Below are 22,323 nucleotides of genomic sequence, written 5' to 3' on the forward strand. Positions count from 1 at the left end.
TCCATGCCCAACAGGCCCCCAACACAAACATCCTGACTCGCCCTCGGATCACTCTGTCAACACGACGATCTTTGTGTGAAGTACCACAAAATGTTCTCAAATTGTGCGGAGGTCAGAAGCGCACTGAGCTTCTGCTTGCTTGATATATTGCATACACTATTCTGATACCTCTGTGTTAGGAGTGCTTCTCTACATAAATATGTTTATCCCCTACATGAGTGTGAGCTTGACTTCGATTTCTGCCGTGATAGTGAAGGCCTCCTTGAGCCAAGGCTGAATGCACGCTTTCAGGACTGCTTCCTTTTGTCGTGCCGCATCCACCTATTCTTTCAGTGCCTTGGCCTAATGCATCTGCACAAGCGTTTGAGTGAGGACCACCGTCTAAGTAGCTCCTTGGACATTGTCATACTGCTATTGGAGTTTGTGTGCCTCCGTCTCTAAGCACTGGATGTTGGGGTCCTCCTATAGATTTGTGAGGCCTCAAGTGATTCTTCCAACATGTTAGTGTAGTCTCGCACTACGCCATCAATCTCACCCAATACCGCTATGATAGTGCTAGCGCGCTGCTCTCTGACCTCCGGAGGGTGGACAACTGTGCCTTTAATCATAGCTCAGTGATCTAAAGGTTTAGCTCCAGTTGAACCTTTATCATTTCTCTCACGCCTCACACACCTTTGTTGCTAACTTGTGGATGCATGCCTCTGTTGTTATGTCCGCTGGGATGGCCAGGTCTAAGATGCTTTGGCAAGTGTCATCTATCACCTGTACTAGCTGTTGATTCTACGACACCACTTCATCGTGTTGCAAGCTTAGTTTTTCCATATTGATTTTCTGCTCATTGAGGACTTGTAGTGCGCAACTCTCCCTAGCTCGCAACTCTACAATCATCCCATCCTATTGCAAATATAGGGTCTCTTGCAGGAGTGCAACTAGATTAATACCGAGACCTTTCAGTGCGCTGGCTGAAGGCCTGTTGGCCTCATTTGACGTTATTAGTGCCCCTTCTGGCAGCACTATGGTGTTTGTGATTCGCGCACACAACATCTGTTCTACTATTGTTGAGCCGACTGTGAGGCTGGTCGAGAGGGTACCAACTGAGGAGGGCACACCTATAATTCCTACAGCTACACTTTGAGGGCCCCCAACACAATCTAGTTCTCCTACATGAAATCTTAGAGAGCCTCAGAGGTGACATCGTGCACTGTCTCTCTGATTTCATGTAGTCACCCTCGATTAGGGTGATCAGGTCAATAGACAATTTTGAAGCCTTGATATTCTTACGCGACCCTGCTCGCTCTTTTGGGTGCTAGCATTTTAGCTACATTGACATGGTTTGTGGGTCCGCACCTCCCTCTTGGTCTCTGCTTCCTTGGCTTCCTGCCCCTGTGCCATTTGGCCCTTGCTCGCCTTCGCGGTTGCCTCCTATGCTATTGCTCCTGCTGTAGTCTTTTCCTGCTCGATTTCTTTTTGTGTCACGTCTCGTGCCACCCATACTTCTGTTGTTGCTATTGCCTCCCTTCTCTTTTCCACCAATTGTGTGATGCAGCTTGCCTCTTCTTTCTTCCTCTGCATTGATGACCTCTCGATCTCCGTGATGTCTGGGGCGTGCCACTCCACCGGCCATGTCTCCAAGACATTAAAGATGACATCATCAGTGGCTACAAAGGGTAGCTTCCTCCATTGTTTAGTCGGGTCCTTGTGTGCTCTGATGTAAATGTTAACTATGTCCACTTTGAATTTTGCAAAACCCTAAAGACTATTATAGACAGTGGGTGACAACTGCAGCTTACTGTTGATCCCCATTCTAAGGTTCATCTACATGAGCACCTAGAATATTTTGTTGTCGCGGATCCTAGTGGCATCCTTGGTGGCCCAGATCAAAGCATACTTCACAGCCTCTAGTAAATCTCTATCAATTATGGGGAATTGACTATCCTCTGACAATTCCCCTACCACGAACATTGTGAACAACAGAAGCCTTTCATAGTGAAACATTTTGCCCTATTCCTGGGCTTCGCAACAATTCTCTAAAAATTTTGTGCAAAGTAACTCAGACTAGTTAAACTGGACCCCCTCTGCACACTACTCGGTGAGTGAAACCATTAATGTAGGTACCTCATCTGCGTAGCACTTGCACATAACCATTCCTACCAGGATTTGGGTTGCCATGCGTATCGCTTTGTCCTTGATGCTGGAGATGGTGTAGCCCCTCTTCTTCTTTTCTAGCTTGTACTTTTTCTTCATGGCCTCCGCGATGGCCAAGTCACTTCTCTTTCCTTCCGATATCTCTGTGGGGTCCTCTCCTTTGCACGGGAGCTAGGAAACTCGATGAATCAAGTCTGTTGTGATGGGGATGGGCTCCTCTAGCCACAAACACCCATCATGCACCAGGCAGAGCAGCTGCCTGATGATGAAAATGGTTATTGGTGCACGGTGGAAGTGTGGCACCCAAAGTAGATTCAGTAACCCAGCCTTTTCCACTCCACGCAACCACTTTCGTGGCTCTAATTTTGTCACCCCCATCATGGTGTTCTGCTTAGGCTTCATGAGGTTCGAGGTCGCAAGGTGAGGGAACTTCTCATGGTTAGGGAGGTCCCAATCTGCAAACTTCAAGCTCGGCACCCATCCCAGGTGCGTGCCCTCAAAGATAATGTTGTTGGAAGGAGCGAGGTCTGGGGCGAGCTTTTAGTCTCATCAAAGTCCTTGGGTACTATAGCTTTTCCTTTCTGCGGGGGGACATAGTCAGGCAACTTTCTCAGGGGGTAGTTTGCAAATCATGGTCCGCCTCCATGCGTTCATCCTCGTCCTCTGCAATGAGCAGGTCCTCCAAGTTTTCTTCTTCTTCATCGGTTTCGATGGTGATGTCTTCCCCCTTCTCCTCCATTGACAACTTGCTGTGCAGTAGGTTCCACGGGGACATACGTACGAGGACCATGACTTGTTTGTCCTTCTTAGGTTTGGGCATGAGCGGTAATTTCAGGATCTCTGCTATAATCCTAGCTCCTTCCGGAGCATCTCCATTCCTAGGGCTTGCGCGACCTCTCCAATGGTTTTTTCAGTTATCTCCATAATGTCCTCAGCTGTTGTCATCATATTCATCCAGAAATCCAGCACTTGCGAACTCAGAGGCTCAATCAACACTCAACTCACAAAAATCAGCGCTCTGCTAAATCGCTCAATTAGCAAATAACCAAGTGTTGTTTTTTGGGCAACCCTTTGTATTTTATAGGCTTTTTGAATTTGAACTCGACCGTTCCCCCCAAATCCAGTTCATTTAATGTTCCCTTGGCGACAAATTTTCCCAAATCTTGCCCATAAATTGCGTCTTAAATGCCTATCGCTCGCTCCATTTGGCCTCAAGTCGAGCATGCCATCATGAATAGTGACTTCAATAATCACTTTCTGTTCAACCCACACGGTAGTGCAGCCCCCGTGCATGGTCGCAGACCTTGTGACTCTTTGCTTCTGTGCGTAACTCCAACATCACGCAGCCTCTGGACAGAATAGTTTATAGTCTTGTGCTCCATTTCAAATGCCTGGCGTGCTAAGACTGTCCTTTCCTCAGCTAGTCAGGTGGTCGCACCACCCGTGAAAAGTTCCATCCTATTGTTCATCATGTCTTAGGATAATCCCCACCTTTCATTGTTACGGTCGTCAACGCGCACTTTACCATTTGCAACGCATTACCCTGGTCACTATGCTTAGCAATGTGCGGCCCAAGCCAAGGCATTAGACTGATCAATTCGTGGTAATAGGCCTTAAACCTGTCATCACAATCGTACCTATCTGGCCTTTCCATTCTGGTCTTTTTGCCAAGAAAAACTTCCTTTATTTCATTCTCCATCTTCTTGACTTTCACATCCACTAGACCATTGTTCTTCCTTAACCGTACCCTTTCTTTTTCAAGTTCATGGAGTCTAAGATTTCCCTGTTGGATTTCTGCTTCCATGGTTCCACGAACCATCGTATCTATCGGTGTTGTCAGGCGTGGTCTAAGTTCCTCAAGGACTATCGGGTTTATTTTGGTTTCTTCATATTCCAACCTTGATGGTGCTTGCGCGATTAGGCTTTTGCACATGTTCCTATAAGCCCAGAGAATTGCTGGTACGTGCAGGTCCCAGTAAGTTCGCTTCACATGGTGGACCTTGTTCAGTGCATTGCATGCTTTGCTAAACACTTCTGAGTGGATATTCTTCTATGTCCCTAGCCTTTCCATACTTCGTGGTCCCAACCATTCGCACCATTTCCTTACCCGTTCCTGCTTACGGGTCGTGTTTCCTACTGTGAGGATGGTATGATTTTGTGCGGATTTCTCACCATATGCCTGTATCCGCCTGGGTAGGTGGGTGCACCAGTCGGCTCGTTAGTCATACTTATCTTTAAATTGACCTGAGGCTTCCCAAATCACATGAACATCATCCTTCTACATTTGTGCTAGTCCTCAAAACTTCTTTGGTGTGCACCCCACCATCTTGCAGGCGTAGCACGCAGTACCCATTTAGAGCATCAAAACGCTGCTATTCCGGTACTTCTCTTTCAAATTTGTTCAGGAAGTCATCCACCTCACTCAACCCGTCATACGTAGGCAGATCTCTTAACTCTGTTGCCATGAAATGCAGCAACCTTGTCATCATGTTACAGTTAAGCATGGTTACCTCGTGTAACTGGTTCTGTAGTCGTTCTATCTCCTCGTCAGAATATGAGGTGCAGGAGCTTTCATGTTCCCACGAGATTCTACCATTTGCGGTTGGGTTTACCTAGTCCTGCTCCCGCATGGCTATCTTGTAGATACAGTCTAGATCATCGCCGTTGTCATAGTCATGCACTAGCTCTGTGTAACATGATCCTTCTGCAGGGTTTAAAGGTACCACTATGCGCAGTGACTTTTTCTTAAAAATCATCTTGCGCTTCTTTAGATTTATCACTCCATTCATGTCAGTGGTCGAATCTATTCCCAATAGCGTGGGATAGGGATTGTTGTCATCAACAATCTCTATCACTTCAAAATCCGCAAGCACGCTCACTCCTTCGATATCTATTGTGATTCCCTACAATCTCCCCATAGGTAGGATCTTTTGCTGGTTCGCCATTCGCAGTTGGATAGGTGACCATTGTAGTGCACGCTTGCTCATGCGCTCCCATGTCTATTTTGGCAGGATGTTCACGTATGATCCTATATCCAGAATCATTTGATCCATTTCATATTCCCTGATCTACGTGGTCAATCTCACCTCCCTTCCTATTCGCGTCATGTGCTTCCCGAGCTTTCGGACTATGCACGGTTCTCCTGGCGTGGTCCTAGAAAATCTAGTTATGAGTTCTTGTAGCCCCTTCACAGCCTTGCTATTGCGCAGCAGCTTCATGCATGTCTGTAGGAATGTAGTGAGCAACGATGGGTCCATTTCTGGCTCCATTCCATCTTTACTTCCTAAAGTGGAGGCACTCGCGAAGCTTCTCTTAGCTTCCATGAATGTCTCCTTAGCATGCTCCAAATCAAATTATGGTTCCTTTGTTGGAGCCTTGTGAACCCAAGTACTTTCTTCAGGTTGCTTGCCTTTGTCATCCCCTGCCATAATCCCACTCTGGAGCATAATATTCACATTATGGTCTTCCTCGCTTGGCTCAGACCTCATCATTTGCAAGTTCTGCATTGAGGGAGGCTGGGGTGCTCCTTTATCGTACAACCTTGCTACCAGTGTGGGATAGTTCTTTTTCTCATGATCAAACTGCGTACAATATAAGCATGAAGGTCTCCTTGGATTTTTACAATCGCGGGCATAATGCCCTGGCCCTCCGCAATTGTAACATATCAGCTATCTGCAACCTCTTCCTGGTCCCATTCCACCTCAGCCTCATCCGCGCCCCTGAAATCCAGTGCGCGCCATTCTTGCATTTTGATCGAGGGCCCGTGTTTTGGTCTAAACTTTGTAGCTATAAGTCTGATCCATCATTAGTTCATAGCTTTTATAGGTGTGCTCATCGTGGCCTACTAACCTACGGAAATTACAAAACAACTATTGGGAATTCTGTGTATACTTTTGTAATAGATGGCAGTTATCTGTAGCATGATTCCCTCCTATTTGACAAATTGTGCACCATAATGAAGGCACCGCACTTGGTCCTGCTTGTGCCTTTGTTCTCAATGGCATTGGTCCTCCTCCCATCAGGTAATTCGTGAACACTGGACAATGGTCCTTGTCATGCCCCTGGCCTTTTCACTTTACGTACCATACCTCCTCGAGCACTTCTGGGTGAGCTGTCACGTCTTGTTTCAAACTCTACATCTCAAGGCACAAGTTTTTCAACTATGCATGGATCTGTTGAACTCCGAGGTTAGGATCTTGTATCAGGGTCTCGTTCAGTCTCATCGTGATCTCCAAAGCCTCGGCCTGAGTGGTTAGCTTCTATTATGACAACGCATTCCTTAGATGCAGGGTTAATGATGCTACAAACCATGCGCGGTGTTTCCATCCGTCAAGGTCATATTAGCTTCATGAATTGTACACTTCAATCTCTTCTCCAACTCCCAGGGGGTCTCGCCTGGAAGCATCGCTATTTCCTTAAATCCAATGATCAACTGTGTCTTTGATTTTGGCCTGCTAAATTCTTTATTCAACGTAGCTTGGATATCCATGATCCCTGCGTTCGGATTGTCATTGGAATTCTTAATGTACCAAGTCAGTGCACAATCCTGCAGAGTGTTGACCAACATTGTTTTCTTTATATTGTCATCTGTGACTCCCTGCGCTTCCCATACAACCCTTACCACAAACCAAAATTGGTACGGATATTTATTCCCTACTCCCTTGAACACTGGCAACTTTATCGTGCTTGCCATATTGAACTGTGGTGGTGGCGAAGGTGGTATGGGCGAATACAGGGGTGAAGATGGTGAAACTAGCAATGGTGTAGGTGGGAGCAGTATGCGCGGAATTCACTACTTTATCAAACTAATCACACTTCTTGCTGAAACCTTCGTGAGCTCTTTCTCTCTTTCTCGCAGAGGTGAAATCAAGGGGCTAGTTTCTAGTTCTGCGCTACCTTCGTTTATGTAGATCATCCCACTCCACGTAGCCACAAACATCAATTTATTCGCATAACCCGTTTTTCACACAGTAGCATTTTAATACAAGTGTTCAAAGATTTAACGTACTTACCTCGTGGTCCTTTGAGGAAGCATTGTTCTGCCTCGCTATAGCTGACTGAAGTATCTACCACGAACTCAGTGATAAATCCTCTTATAATTCGATTGAGCCAGTGATCCTTAACGCGCACGATCTTATCTTCCGATGCTTCCAATCTACGCACCAATTCTAGAGTCCACACAATAGGTTTGTTGAGTCTACACCTTCCTTGACTGTCTGCTAGGTTTGTGATCCACTCGTACAACTCAGTGGGGAAGGACGCAAAGAAAATTTTATGGATATTTGTATACAAGTAGCAATCTAAGCACTCTTCCTTTGATAGTCACGGATTCCTGTTTTCCTACGCCGCGAACTCGTGAGTTTTTCTATCCAACCAGTTTTCAATTCCTTTCTTTGTCGGATTCCAGTGATACAACATCAGACATCTCTATGCAGATCCCAGTCACGACAATGGAACCATTTGTTGGCTTGTTTGGGCCTGACCCAGGTTCGAAGTTAATTAGCCAAACAAATCCTAGTACTACTGGCCCTTTCGGCAACAGTCCACGGGGTGCAGATTGAGGTCTCACCCAAAGTAGTATGGGAGGGTGCTAGAAGCAGGTTTCCACACCGTAGAGATGTCTGATGAGTTTGACTGGGTCGCAGTTTAACCCTGCACGTAGGTTGCTTCATGCACTTTCCCATGCCTTGCAGCCTGAGATACCGCCTTTGCACAGCCCTACCCTGGGGCTAAGCACCACACTCTGCATTATTACACAAGACCTTGCTTGAATTCGAATGTTAGTTGATTATCTTTGCCTACTTGAGTGCTTTAAGTTATACTTAACAACATAAACCATTGATACAGGTGCACATAGTAAATAAATAGTATATTTGCAAATTATATCAATCATGCATTAACCCAATAATAGATACACATAATTATAACAAAAACTTCTCTTTATTGATTCTTTCCATGGTTACAGACTTGACTCACCCTGCGCACTTAGCTGCAGGTGTCCGCGCACTCAGCTATGGACTGCTAGGCCTCTGCGCACATAGCTACAGAGCCTTCTCCTACTCTACGACCCACAAACACACTTTTCACTATGACTCAATCACTTAGCCCTCTCATGCTTCTCCTCTATTTTCTATTATCTCCTCTTTACACTTAGAGCCTCGCTCTATTTATACAATCCCATGGTCTGCGGAGCATGGGTAGGTCTATCCAACCGAAATTACATTACAAAACTAGGGTGGACAACCCTGTGACTCTATCATACTTTCATGCCCTGCGCCCGCAATTCGCGGAGCTTTACAACAAGATTCGGTCAAAACTTGGGCTTTGAGTCCCAAAACATGCCTTGGGGGGATTCCATGCCCAACAGAATATATATAAAGTCATTATTATTATTTGCTACATGTTTTATTTTAAAAAAAGTATACATATTATAACATTAGTGTTACCCACGTTACAACATCTCCCTATATAGGGCTGGTAAACACACTTTATAATAGGGAAACAAATGTTATAAAAAAATAATACATATGATGGCATATCAAAATAGTGGCACCTAAAAGCATTGACACATAAACAAGTTCCTCTATTGATTCCATTTAAGAAAACACCAATTAACTTCATGAACCAAAAAATATTTTGTAAAAAAATCATGTTTCAACATAGTTTTAAGGTACTTTTATACAGACCTCATCATGTATTCCATCTTAAGTATCCTTCTTGGTTTCTCTAAACCAAGTGAAGTAACTACATAGTTATCATAGAAAGGTTCAGAAACAAAAAGGGCATCTTAAAATTTTCACGAAAATAATTGTATAGAAATAAATCGATGGAAATATAAGTTATTTACTAATTCAAGAGAAAAATGACAAGTGCCTTGGAGTAATGCAAATTTACAAGGTTTACAACCAATAAACCTTTATTCTTGATAAGTTCACTTGTTTCCTTCCTTCTATAGACTAATATTGTTGGTCACATCCTCTAGCAAAGAAACATTCTAATCGGTTGCCAATGTCAATGAAAAACCGGGAAAGCATACATATACAAACTGTGTTGACCAATGAAAAACATGTATCAAATCTCAAACACAATAGTTGGTGCAAAATGGATAACAATTTTACCATTCCATATTTCCACTTTAGAGTACTTCCCACTATTTTTGTGCTTCCATCATCACATAATGAAAACAATTTAACCATCTTTGTCTCTTCAAATAAGGATTACGATGAAATGTCTGCATATAATCAAAACAATTTCTATATGTTAGTGCAAGAGAACCCAAACCATACTTTAATTTTTTGAAGATACATTTCCATACTTTAAAACAACACCCTCCCCTATTGGCAACCATCCTACAATTCTTAAGAAATAAATAGCATTCAAGCATATGAAGCAGCATATCAGCATTGGTTTCTAATCTAAAAACATTTGATACTTACAAATGTAATGAAATATCCTGACTTGACATCTTTGAAATCCTCAACATATAAAGATTGCAAATACTTGAAAACCTATATAGAATCAAAAGAAAAAAATTTAGTAAATTTTCACATGTAAGATCATCTTCTAAAATGATAATCAAATACCTACACATAGTAAAGGAAAAATAGTATTGAAGTATATGGAGACATTCATGATCCTCAACAACCTTACTAGTTTGACAGATTTCATTCAAATACCCGAAAAAGCAATGCACATATCACAGTTGTAAAATTATAACAAAAAATATGACTAAACACACCTTCTGATCTTATTCAGTCAAGAGGTCGGACAATGCAAGGTAAATTAGAAGTTGTAGTTAAAGCTAAAATTAGAAGCCAAATGTAAATGAATTGTCAAATAACGATGTGTCAAATTTCATACCAACTATAATCGATGCTACACAACCATAAATTACAAAAGTAACTAGAACAAAATTTCCCAACAATATAGAAATTCATACAACAGTAAGCCAAAAATATGGAACTATTTGAATGATTTCATTGTGTTTCATATAGACTAGATGCCATATGTCATTATATTTTTTCTCTGCCTCTAGTACTTTGTCATTAGCTTCTTCATTGACCTATTTAAAATTCTAGGAAATTAGTCAAATAAACAACAACAACAAATGTGTTTGAAATGAACATAAAGTTATCCCATGTTTAAAAACAAGAGCCTTTCGCACAAAATACAAAAGAAATAAAAACTCAAAGGACACAACAAATTCATCCACATTTAAGGATTACTATCACTAATTAGATGGCTTGAATTATTAAGCATACAAATAGCTATGAGAACAACTATCAAGTCTTCATAATTCAAATATCAATGATAGTCTAGACATTTTTGTCTAGGTGAATGCCTTTCTCCCATATGAGATTTCCCATGTATTTTGAACTCTCAAGGGCCAAACCCACTTGTGAAAAATGTTGAAAGGATCACTTTATAAATCTAGCCCATCTTGGATTTACATTTTTATGGTTAGCATGTCATTCTTGCAAACAAGAAGGTTTTTTGTTGATAATGATTTCATAATGATTTGTGTAGATATTTTTTCACTTTTATTTCCTACAATCATTAGTTTTTTTGCATAAACTAAGACAATTATTTTCTTTCTAGATTAATCTCAAATTCAACCAACAAGAAAACCTCATGTAAACTACCAATGAAAACATTTCAACCTGGTCAATAATATTTCATACAACGTCACATACTCTCTGATTACAGAAAATGCACCCTTCAATGAAAATCAATATCTCTAAAAAGAATACGAACTGATCCTTGTTTGCAAGTTTCTGTGGTGGTCATAACTTGAAGAATTTTCTTCTGGAGTTTTATCCACACTGATCATTTTCAATTGGCATATTGAGTCCAGACCAGGACCCATCATCAAGATAAATTTCTAAGAGAAGGAGGAGAGGGAGAAACAAATAAATAATAGAAAGGAAAAAGGAAAAAAAAAATCCTTATTTCCTTTCTATTATTTATTCCTTTCTCCCTCTCCTCCTTCTCTTAGCAATTTACATCCTGATCATGGGTCTTGGTCTGTACCTAAAATGTTGATCGAAAATGATCACTGTGGATAAAACTCTGGAAGCAAATACTTCAAAAATATGAACTGAATTAAAAAAAACACTATATTTATTCTCATATATTGTAAAATATTGTAAATACAATAACACTTTACTCGATTGCTTCTAAAGGCCATGTTATGATAGAAAATATAAGTTTCTCAACACAATAAATTGGAAATATTTGGCTAGGACTAGCCTCTTTTTTAATCTATATCATTGCGTTGTTTATTTTTCTTTAAACATGGACACTTCTAGAAAATCCTTTTGGTGATATGATGAAAATTTGAAACTTGTATTCTCAAAAAATTAAATATATATTTGTATCTTTCAATATGTATCTAACAGGGTTTTTGGTGGTGATTCACATATTTTTTTCTTTTTGCTTCTAGCTATGTTTTCAACTTTCAATTTTTTTTATAGATATAATTCTATATAAAAGTGAGTTAAAAATGGAAAGCATGTTGCCTACTTTTCCTCTTTGTAAACTATAGATGGAGATTATATGGAATTTGCAGTGCAATAAGCACTTTTCTTTGGATTTTTTCTTTTAAAACTCTTAAGCAAACAGTTTCTTTTTTCTTTCATAAAAAATTCAACTGGAAACTAAATATCATTTGCCCTTCACATATCTTTAAATATTATACAATCCATCAGAAGCACTTAATTTTTCAAGCCAAATTCGTAAAAAAACATGCACCATTCACCTTAAAATACCTCTTGGAACAGAGAAAATGTTGGTCAGCCTATCAAACACATATATCTCAATACAATCAATAGATTAGAAAACTAAGTGCATCACCCTTCAAATATACCAGAAGAAAATGCTCAGCCTATCAAACAATAATGAATGTTAAAGACCCTGTAGTGAAAAGAAAAGCACAAAAAATAATTGAGGACTCAATTTTCCATAATATCCAAGTGCAATTTACCCTTTTACAAGACCCCATATAGTTGGCCATCATATAATAACTTCCAAAAATAATAACCTGAATGACCTGAGTACAAACATCCCATGTAATACTAGTGATAGAACAACCCATAGTGCACCAAAAAAATTTCAATTAATTTAGAGACCGATTCATGCAATCTCATTAAATAAAAAATGTTTTGTTGTTGAAACCCATTTCTAAAATTCAACACAATTGGAGATGAATAGCCAAAAGAGAGAAAGTCAATACACCTTTTAAAAATATCACTTTATATTCTTTCTTTCTACATTATATCATATACACAAGTTATGCTCAATTAAAAAAAAAAAATGATTCCTCACCACCATAGTAAAATTTCATTGTTTCAATCGACTCCAAACTTATCTCTTCAACCCATATATTTACACACATACACATATTATGAGAGAAAAGAAAAATGCTTTGCTAAGTACTGGAGACTTTAGATTCAATCTCAGAGAATAAAAGATGGGAAAAAATTAATGTTGCATCGTCACTATATGAGTGGGGAAAAGGAAAATAAAAGTGACACATTATTAGTATACAATGAATTTGGATCTTCCTGAATGTGAATGAAACTATGAAATTAAAAATAAGTAATGTATGAATACTCTACTTATCATCCAAAATCTAACTTAAACTCTATTCCACTAATTCCTCCAAGAAATATTGCCAACAACTAATAAAAAACTAATGTCAGAATAAATCAATTGTAAACAATCACATAAGTAAGGCCTACCCTTTCCTATGGGCATGCGTCGAATAAAAAAATGATAGTTTATCACAAACCCATCAACCTTTTTGGATCCTTTGATGGTAGTGACTTGGTGCAGAGTACCTCAGGTGACCAAGCCACTATGACCGTATCGTAAATCGGAAGACTATAATTGATATCAAAAGGGATGTTTGTGAGATTATAATACATGGCGAGTGCCCTATGTCACCAGGTCATTATGAACCTAATAGTAAATAGGAAAATTTTAAATGAGAAAGAACTATTGAAAAATAATATTACATTTCTTGAACCTTGAGTTATACCAAAGCTTGCCCAAACAATAAATGGATATTGAAAAACAAAAATTGAAGTAACTAATTTGAGGATATTCTAGTTCTAATTCTTTCCTTGAAACACTTCCCCTGACACTATTAGAAAGAAAACACATGTAAAACAATAAAAATGTACACATCCAAAAGACTAAAAGAATATGAAGATGAAGTGTGAGTTTACTGAAAAACCATTATTTTCGTAAAACCTACTTTTATGGGTTGTAGCAAATCCTTCTCAAGTAGCCCATGAACAAGCAAAAATTAAATCAATCAACAGTTGCACCCATAAAGCAAACAAAGTCCTATAGAAAGAGGAATGGGAAAATGGTTTTAAAAAAGATAAGAAATAAAACCACTATTAAAAATAAATGAAATAAAATAAACCCAAAAAGCAATTTTTAGAGTGCATGAGAACTTACCCTCTCAAGCTCATCCTAGATTTTCTGTAGCTTTTTAATGGAGACAACAAGCTCACCATCTACATTCTCCTCCTCTTATCCTTTTGATCCCTTATACTTTTCCATCTTGCTCAATCCTTCTAACCCAAAAGTCCTAAAAATCCAACAAAATCAAAGGCACAGGTAGAGTGACAGAGAGGGAATGGGATGTGACAAATTAAATTTCCTCTTCTTCTTACTATGCCAAGTTCATCATCAATAAGACCTTAAACCCTAATCCCTCTTAACCTTTGGCTTTAAACCATTTCTCAAAGTCTCTTAAAATTTTGATACAACACAAAAATACCCAACGACTCTCTTTCGCTCATCTCTTCTCTTATGATGATGGAAGGATAAGAAAATAATTGTAGGATATTTTATTGGTTACATCAACCCTAACCCTAAATATATTTATAAGTGTTCTCAAGGTTTCTTCTCATGATAATAAAAAGGAGAAAATAACATTCTCAATTACTGAAAGGTATGGTTCAACCTCCACTAGTTGGAGATAGATTAATAGGATCTTATTCATTTTAACCAAAAGAAGTGGATCAGAAATTTGTATTAACTAATTCCTTTTTAATTGACTTGGTCAAACATCAAATATTTATCCAACTTTTTTTTTGAATTGACAGATAGATAATTGATATGGTCAATTGTCAGATATCCAACAAAAAATGAATGTGTTTGATATCCAATGAACACAATTATCATAGGATATCTAACTAATGTATTGTTGGATATTTGATGATAATTTTGTTCATAGGATACCCAACTAAATTTGGAGTCTTTAAAAAAAAAGTACAAAACAATCAAGTAAAATATGATAGTATGGGCAAACTGTTGGAATATGACATTGTATTTTCCACCCCTATGTACTAGTGGAAATTGTTTTTGTCAATTTGATTACAAATTATCTCAAAAATACAAGGAAGAATATGATTCCATCATGGTTGTGGTGGGTAAACTCATCAAGGCTACCTACTTTATTACAATGAAGTCCATGCATAAGACAACCAATGTTTCTAAGATTTACATGAAGGAAATTTATAGGCTACATGATGTGCCCAAAGAAATGATTTTAGACAAGGATGCCAAGTTTACATCCAACTTCTAGATAGGTTTATTCAAGGGATTCAAAACTAATTTAAATTTTAGCACAACCTATCATCCAGAGTCAGATGAATATATAGAAAGAGTTAATCAAGGTATTAAGGATATGTTGAGGATGTGTGTGATGGTAAAACCATCAAAATGGGAAGAATACTTATGCTTGATGGAATTTTTCTTACAATAATGGGTATCAACAATGTTTGAAAATGAGCCCATTTGAGGCCTTGTTTCGTAGTAAATGTAACACACCAGTAAGTTAGGATAATCCAATTGACAATGCTATTGTCAGTCCAAATTATCTCACAGAAATGGAAGAGAAAGTGATACAAACTAAACAAAAATTGAAGACTTCCCAAGGCAGATAGAAAATATATATTGATAAGAACATGTTTAATAGGGAATTTAAAGTTAGTGATCATGACTTCTTAAAAGTGAAGGAAAATAAAAGTTCTTTAAAACTGGGTAGTTGTGAAAAGTTGGAAGTTAGATATTATAGACCATTTGCGATCCTAGAGAGGATTGGTATGATTGCATATAGGATTTCATTGCTAACATCCATGCATATTTATAATATGTTTCATAATTCATTACTTAAAAATATCTTTTTGATGTTGATCATGTAATTGATTTGAATATGATTCAAGTGGAGCTTGGGGGAGACTTTTAGGTCCAACCTGTTCGGATTTTGGTTGAGAAGGTCAAGGTGCTTCAAAATTGATCCATTGCCTTAGTAAAGGTGCAATGGAACCATTTAGGTCTTGAAGATGCTACTATTATGTAACCATCTCACAAAATATAGAAAAGATAGATCACCGACTTCAAAACTAGCCTCTTCTAGGGGAAAACCACCTTGACATTACACAAATGAACAATTCTTGGATGATTCAAATGAAAAAACCTCATTTCTATATATAGGAGTCAAAGGGGTCACAATATAATCAGAGCCGACATAACAATAATAATGTAAGGGCACAATAATAACAATATGGGGACAATATGGGCTCAACAATAAAAATAAGTGCTACAGTGATGATAATAATGGTCAAATACACTAGTATTTTAGGGACCTAACATGCCCCTCTCCTTCAAAAAAGTGTTGTCCTCAATGCTTGAGTAGTTCTGGATGCTTCTGTGTAAAATTATCATCCTCCCATGTGGAATCTTCAGTGGGTAAGTTCTTCCACATGATGAGATACACTAAAATTGATCGCTTTCGTAGCTGTCGAATTCTTGTTTCTGTGACTGCTTCAGGTTCCAATATGATTTTTCCTTCCTCATCAAGTTCTAGCAATATTGTTTAAACTAGGAGCTTTTCACCTATAACCTTCTTTAAGCATGAAACATGGAAAATTTGGTGCACTCAGAAAGATGCAATAAGCTCCAATTTGTATGCCATACTACCAATGTTTTGCAACACCTTGTATGGAAAATAATACTTTGGTGACAATTTATTATCCTTCTTAGATTGCTTGAGGGACATTTGTTTGTATGGTTGTAGTCGTAGAAATACCTTGTCACCTACATCAAAAATTATTTTGCGGTGATGTTGATATACATATTGTTTCATTCTATTATGTGCCAAAGTGAGGTTATCCTTTAAGAGTTGAAGAACTTGTTGTTGATGCTCGATGTGATCTTACACTGCTTGAACCTTATAATTTTCTCTTAAATATGATGTGATGGACAGTGGATGATATCCTTAAAGTGCCATAAATGGGGTCATTTTTACTCCAATATGGAAGGAAGTGTTATACCACCATTCAGCCAAAGAAAACCACTTGACCCATTATGTCTATTTATCAGTTTCAAAGCAATGAAGATATCCTTCCAAACATTTGTTCACTATCTCAATTTTCCCATCAGATTGAGGATGATAAGATGAGCTTTGAGCTAACTGAGTACCCAAACAAGAATTTTTTTTTTTTTAAATTTCCAGTGAAAATGGGATCTCTATCACTTACAATAATCTTTGAGTTTCCATGTAGATTTTGTATTGTTTCCATAAATGCAGTAACAATTGTACTGGATTTAAATGGGTGAGATAATGCACAAAAGTGTGCATACTTGGTAAGTCTATCAACTACCACCATGATGACACTCTTTCCTTTAGACTTGGGTAGTCCTGTGATAAAATCCATTGAAACCTCCTCCCAACATTGACTTGGAATGGATAAAGATTGTAATAGACCTGGGGTCTTAATTTTTTCAACTTTATTTTGTGGAAAACCAAACATTCCGCCACAAACTTTTGAATATCATATTTAAGGCCATCCCAAAAAAATTCCTTCTTAACCCCATGGTAAGTTCTTAAAAATCCTACGTGCCCTCCTAATGGAGAGTTGTGCAACTCCGGAAGAATCTTTTGTTTGAGTTGGGAATTATTACAGAGGTATAAGTGATCTTTTTACCATAACGAATCAATTTTCGAGCTAAATGTGTCAGATGTACTGGGATCTTGATGCAACTTTTGAATGAGTGCCCACACTTCTTCTTCATTCTTTCATTCATCCCCTACTTTATTTATCCAACCTAGTTGGATAATAGAAATGGTACAAAACAATGCTTCCACACCCTCATCATTTCTTGAGAGTGTATCTTCAACAACATTTTGCTTCCCTTTTTTGTAGATGATTTCAAAGTCATAACCCAACATCTTTGTGACCAATTTTTGTTGCTCTTTTGAAGATAATATTTGTTCTAAAAGGTATTTAAGACTATCATGATCCTTTTTTACCTTGAAGTGTCTTCCCATTAGGTAAGGTCGCCATTTCTTAAGTGCATGCAGTATTGCCAACATTTCCTTCTCATAAATAGCTTTGTGTAAATACTTTCCTTCGATTGGACCACTTTCAAAATAAATGGGTCTTCCTTCTTGCACTAAAACAACACCAATTCCATTTTCTGAGGCATCACATTCCACAATAAAGGTTTTTGTGAAGTCTGGTGTAGCTAATATCAGTGCTTGGCACATTGTCTCTTTAAGATGTTCGAAGGTCCTCGTGCTTCTGGAGTCCAAGAAAATGTATCTTTCTTCATTAATGTTGTTAGAGGTGCTACTATTCTCCCATAATTCTTAAAAAACTTGTGATAATACCCTATCAACCTGAGAAATCCTCATAGATTCTTTACGGATGTGGGAATTTTCCATTCCTTAATGACTTTAATTTTGCTAGGGTCTATCTTAACATCTTAATGAGATACAATATGACCCAGATATTCCACCTCCTATATTCCAAAGAAACATTTGGAGGTTTTAGCATATAACTGTTTCTCCTCCAATAGTTAGAGCACCCGGTCAACATGTTGAACATGATCCTTTCAAGACTTTCTCTAGATTAGTGTATCATCAAAAAATACTAACACAAAATTTCTAAGGAAGGGTTTGAAAATGGAATTCATCAAACCTTGAAATGTAGAAGGTGCATTGGTAAGGCCAAAAGGCATGACCAAGAATTCATAATGACCCTCATGAGTTCTAAATGTTGTTTTCAGAATGCCTTCTGTCTTCATTTTGATTTGATGATATCCTAAACGAAGATCCAACTTAGTGAAGTAAATTGATCCCTGTAATTCATCCAATAATTCATCAATGATTGGAATGGGAAATTTATCTTTAATAGTGAGCTTTTTGAGCTCCCTATCGTCCGAACACATCTGCCATGATCCATCCTTCTTGTGCACCAATACTACTGGAGTAGAGAAAGAACTTTGACTAGGTTGAATTATACCAGACTCTAACATTTCTGCAACCATACATTCAATTTCACTCTTTTGGGCATAGGGATATATGTAAGGCCTGATGTTTGGAGGAACACTTCCTTGAATCAAATGAATAGAATGGTCAAGATCACAAATAGGTGGAGGCCTTTGGGAGTCTCGAATACATTGGAATGATTGTCTAAGAATTTTTGGAGATCTGGAGAAATAAATGATTTCGATGTGGGCTTGAATCAAATGAATAGAATGGTCAAGATCACAAATATGTGGAGGTCTTTGGGAGTCTCGAATACATTGGAATGATTGTCTAAGAATTTTTGGAGATCTGGAGAAATAAATGATTTCGATGTGGGAACCTCTAGTGAACATAATTGTGCAATTATGCCCCATTGTTATTTTTTAGAAGCTTTGTCATGCCATTAAAGATTATTATCTTTCCCGATTTCCCTATGATACCCCTTAATTCAACTTCCTTTCCCTCCCAAAAAAATTTCAAGAAAAGTTCTTGAAAATTAAAAGCTATTGTACCCACATATTGTAGCCATTGGACTCCTATTACAACATCAGCACCACCCATTGGAATGGAAATAATTATACTATTCAATACATATTCTCCCATTAATAACTTGATATTATGGCACTTTCCAGAGAAATATATGGTTCCTCCATTTGCAACCATCACTTGACACTCGAGTGTTGGGTATAGGAAGAAATTCAATTCCTTGGCTATCTTACAATGAATAAAATTATGGGTACTACCCGAATCAATCAACATTATTACCTTTTTCTTCTTGATATTTCCTTCTATCTTGAGAGTTTGAGGAGTGGTAATTCCTTCTGTTATCACTCTAAAATTTCCCTAGGGTTTTCATATTGTGTTTAAAGAAATAATAGAGGTAGCCACAAACCTACTTTTGAGATCAATCTAGCCTTCCTAATGCTCAGAGAGGGATCTCTCTTAATAATTTAACTTTGTTGAATTAATTGATTTTAGGCTAGTTATTTAAGCTTGATTGAGTTTTGATTTGATTTGTTGGTGGAATTACTAACTTAGATGGATAGAAAACTGTCTATTTTCCATTGGGCTATGGATTTAATGTTTCAAGAAACAAGATTGAATCAAGTCCTAAAGGAAGTGTCCACAAGGCAAGGTAGGTGAACAAATTCAGATCTTTTAGGCTAAAGGGTGAAGCAGTTTTCAACTGGGACCAAGGAGCAGTTAAGAATTCCTCAAACCGGATAATGAGGGAAATGAAAGAGGTCAATCGAAACTAGGGAGAAATGAAGAATTCCCTACTATGGATATCAGAAGTAAACATAAAAATGAATAACAGCTCAGAACAGAGTGTAATTAAACATATTCTGCAATAATATTCTTGTTATAACATTTAAATTTGGAAAAGATACAAGTTTATGGAATACTTAAGAATGTAACAATTTGAACAATTGAAAGATACTTCACTGAAGTTTCCCAACACATGAATCCTGTAATGCAATGCCTTTATTACTTGTCCAGTCTGTTGACTTGAAAATGGTACAATAAACCATCAGTTTGTAGATGAGTTCCATTATAGAAATGTTAGGAAATCCACCCTCAATACTTTGAATTGTGAAGTATTTATGCAAAAACTATTACAAAATATCCTAAACTAATTTAGGAATTATTCAAGGAAAAAGAAATATCTTCAGGAAAGAAGATAGAGACACCTAGGAGACCAAAGCCTAGTTGTCCCTACTTTTACTAATTTTTCTGTTTGTTGTTTTGATTTTTACTACTTTTGACTGCTCTATTTTCATTGTCTTACCTTTCATTTTCAGAGTAAGTCATTCAACTTTTCCCAAGTCTCTACATCTGGTAATTTGATCTTTACCATTCTTCTGAAGAATTCATCAGCCTTTGTGTATTTGGAAAATGTAGGTTTGTTGATAAAGAGATATTTTAGCTCATGCTGGAGGTAAAAGAGATTCTCAAAAGTCTGATATAGCACTTTACCTGTTGGAATCCCTTTCAAGGCTAAACTATTTGCTTGTTCCTTTGCCACTTCTCTGATTTTCTTATCATAGTCTTCATGCCTCATCAACCTGTCATTAATCACCAATGGATTAGGTAGTCCTTTCTACCTCAAAACATCAAATTTGACCATAAATCTGGTTATTGCAAGCTCCATGTTTTGACACTTGTATTCAAGTTGCACCATCAAGTTCCTCTTGGTGACTAATTTATTTACCTCTAGAATTGTTTCAGCCCTGTCACTTATGCCAATCTCTTCCAATTCTTATTTGTTCTTGCAATTAAGAAACTTAATGATTTCGTTGGCCTCCTCTAGCTTGTTACCAAGTTCTTCTTTAACGTTTTGAATAACTTCAGTTGCTTCCTTGATTAAATCCTTCTGCTCAAACATGACTTGGATGGATGGCCAAATATCATTAACAGAGTTAATGATATTGGCCCACAGCTGCTGCTTTGCTTGGGAAAGTGGTTCTTTCAATGTTAATTCTTTCTCTAACTTTTGTATTCTCTCAGTCAATCTGTTTGACTTCTGTGCTTCATTTTTATGCATGATTTGTGCCAACTTCTTTTCATCTTCTAGACTTTTTATTTGATCTTTAAGTCTATTTATTTCATTTGTTTGGATGGACATATCCTGCATAGATTTGATTAATTTTCCTGCTTCATCACTAGGATGAGTTGCTGTTGTAGATGATTCTATTACTGATGTAGTGGTTGATGTAGATGGAAATGTTGTAGCTACTGGAACTATTGTGGCCACTGAAGCTGCTAAAGTAGAAGGAACTGTTGTAGTAACTCTAGGAATAGTAGTGATAGTCACTACTTCCATGCTTATCCATCTCATTTTCCATTTCTGTTAATTGAGCAGTTAAGTGAAGAATGATGTTCATCATCTCATCTTTTTGGTTTTGATTCTCTAGAACTTCCTTGGTCTATGGATGTTCAGTAGGAGGCAATTTAAGTTGTTTCTTCAATGCAACAATGTCTGCATTCTTTTTCTTAATGAGTTCTTCTGCACCTTTGACATTCTTTGGATCATATCCCATTTCAATAACCAAATATTCAAGGGATTTAATTCTATTATCTTTAGCCTGTGAGGATGCTTTTTCCAGTGTCAAATGTACTTTTACATTTTCCAAAGAATTGTGAAGCGTTTGGGCACTCATAGCTTTGTCAATAATAGTTGAGTATAACATTTCTCCTGCTTGTTTATGGAATTCTATTTGGTCTATAGGATGAACTTCTTTGGCACAAATCTCATAATCTCTTCTTTTTTAATCTGCGGATGACTTAGGATGATGTATTGTGTGCTGCTAAAAGGTCATCTGCATTTTTCTAGTCTTGTAATCAAATGCAGAAAGTAATATGTTGTGGCCGCTAGGAGTCTGCTTCAAGTACTTTGAATATATTTTAGCTTTTATTTCTTCATTTTTGGCCTTAATATCCTTGTATCTCCCTTTGATGTCCATTTCCCTATCCATTGCTTCACATGAAGAAGGGATTTCAACAGTATGCTTCTTCTCTATGATCTGAGTACTAGAAGTTGAAGGCTGATGAGTTTCCTTTGAAACTGATGGGGGTGCATTTTCTTTAATCAAAGTGTCTGTGTCAATGATCTCAATTGTATCAATTTCTTCTTGCTAATCTATTGGATTCAGTTTTGTTCTTTTTCTATACATAATTTCAAATTTGTTATTTGGTGTCTCTTTGTTTGAGCAAGAACCTTCTTCTCTAGTCATTTTTAATTTCTGTCCTATAGGGATGGAGTATGTAGAATGGAACTAGTATCTATCTACTCCTCCATATCCAGTAAGGTGTTTTCCAAACACTCAGACTGGTTTGCATATTTTTCA

The 22,323-nt window shown here is 37.7% G+C and overlaps 1 pseudogene; it reads right to left on the minus strand.

Annotated features, from left to right (window-relative positions):
* Positions 1 to 8,810: 8,810 nt before the first annotated feature.
* LOC149227411 (NAP1-related protein 2-like) lies at positions 8,811 to 13,716 on the minus strand (annotated as a pseudogene).
* Between the last annotated feature and the right edge of the window lie 8,607 nt (positions 13,717 to 22,323).

This window comes from Pinus tabuliformis, chromosome J (assembly GCF_031772625.1).
Source record: "Pinus tabuliformis cultivar Carrire ecotype Pingquan chromosome J, CPIR1, whole genome shotgun sequence".
Lineage (NCBI taxonomy): Eukaryota > Viridiplantae > Streptophyta > Pinopsida > Pinales > Pinaceae > Pinus > Pinus tabuliformis.